At 40.2% G+C, this 1,829-nt stretch overlaps 1 pseudogene; it reads left to right on the forward strand.

Moving 5' to 3' along the window:
• Window positions 1–418: 418 nt before the first annotated feature.
• Window positions 419–1,349, forward strand: LOC138249047 (olfactory receptor 52Z1P-like; annotated as a pseudogene).
• Window positions 1,350–1,829: the final 480 nt, after the last annotated feature.

Raw genomic sequence — 1,829 nt, forward strand, 5'->3', positions numbered from 1 at the left:
ATGCTATGTTTAGCTTGAAAGCAGCACCAGGGTTGCTTAGGAGCTTGTGCTGGTGTCCCAGTGATTGTTGGAACACCAGACGAAGAGGAACGATGAGCAAAGCAGCAGGAGGTGGTGTGAGGAGGCAACGACAGAGAGAACGTTAATTGTTTTTTTTTTTTTTTTTGTTTCCCCCATCCTCGTCGTTGCCTCCACACCCTCTTGACATTTGCTGTAGCCACCACTGGGAAAGGGCACAATAGGTAAAAGGGTGTGTACATGTGCTTAGTTGTTATTGTTCGTGGCGTTGCTCAATGTCATTTTACAATGTGCAAAATGAAAATAATGATTTAAACTGAAAACCATTCAAATGTTGTCTGTTTCTTTATAGGAACTGGGGGTTTTCTGAAACCTCTTTATGGAGTCTTCACAGCTGATAATGTCAACTTTAAATCATAGCAGACACCCATCAACATTCCTCTTGCTGGGAATTCCTGGAATGGAAGACTCCTACAATTGGATTGCTATCCCATTCTGCTTCATGTACATTGTGGCTCTGATGGGAAACTTTGGTGTTCTGTTTTTAATTGTAACTGTCAGCAGCCTCCATGAACCTATGTACATTTTTCTCTCAATGCTGTCAGTCACTGACCTGATCCTGCCTTCCGTTGCTTTGCCTAAAACTTTAAGCATATTCTGGTTTAATTCCAAAAGTATTTCCTTCCACAGTTGTCTCACCCAGATGTTCTTCATTCATTTCATATATTGCTCAGAGTCGGCCATCTTGTTTGCGATGGCGTATGACCACTATGTTGCAATATGTGATCCACTGAAATATGCAGTGAAGTTTACAAACATTATCATTAGGAATATTGCAGCATTAGGACTTGTTCGAAGCTTTTGTGTCATAACACCCTTTACCTATCTTCTCCACAGACTTTCATACTGCCAAAACATTGAGGTCCCTCACACATATTCTGAGCACATGGGCATAGCCAGGTTAGCCTGCGCGGACGTCACAGTGAATATCATCTATGGTTTGACAAGCAGCTCTATCATCAACAGGTTTGGATGTTGCATTTATCATTGCATCATATGTTCATATTTTAAGAACTGTCCTGAGATTGAACTCACAGCAAGCCCGCCAGAAATCCTTTAGCACCTGTACCTCACATGTATGTGTAATAATACTGTTTTATGTTCCAGCTTTTTTCTCCTTTTTTGCACATAGGTTTGGCAAGCATATACCTCACAATGTACACATTTGTGTGGCTAACCTTTATATTATATTGCCATCAATGTTAAACCCAGTCATTTATAGTGTGAGTACAAAGAAAATTAGGCAGAGTATGCTTAGACTGTTTCACTAAGAAGTGTCATAATTTGAGAAGTATGTCCTTCTCTTTGTGGAATGGAATTGCCTCTGTTCCAGTAACCTCTCATCAGTCCCACAATAACGCCCTCAATCTTTTGCACACTCTAACTGAATTCTGCAGTCTTTTCTCTCTCATGAAAACAGCTTTACAATTTTATGACATTCTTGATTTTAACAGCTATCTTCCCATTGTTGGCATCTATAGATTTGAACAGCTAATTCAAATGTATGCAATTAGATAGCTGTTTAACCATTTGGATTCACATTATCTTTCTGTAACAAGCAATCAGGGCTCCTCTGAACCAGGTAACACATTGATGAGGATGCATTCACTACTTTTGGCACATTTTCTACATGGTCCTTCTTCACTGGTATCCATTGCAAGGTTATTGAGTGATTCAATCCTCTCAATTATCACTCAGCTGGATGCCTCTCAACAATGCCTTACACATCTTCCCCAAAGACGACTGCTAGG

The sequence above is a fragment of the Pleurodeles waltl genome, chromosome 8, assembly GCF_031143425.1.
Source record: "Pleurodeles waltl isolate 20211129_DDA chromosome 8, aPleWal1.hap1.20221129, whole genome shotgun sequence".
Lineage (NCBI taxonomy): Eukaryota > Metazoa > Chordata > Amphibia > Caudata > Salamandridae > Pleurodeles > Pleurodeles waltl.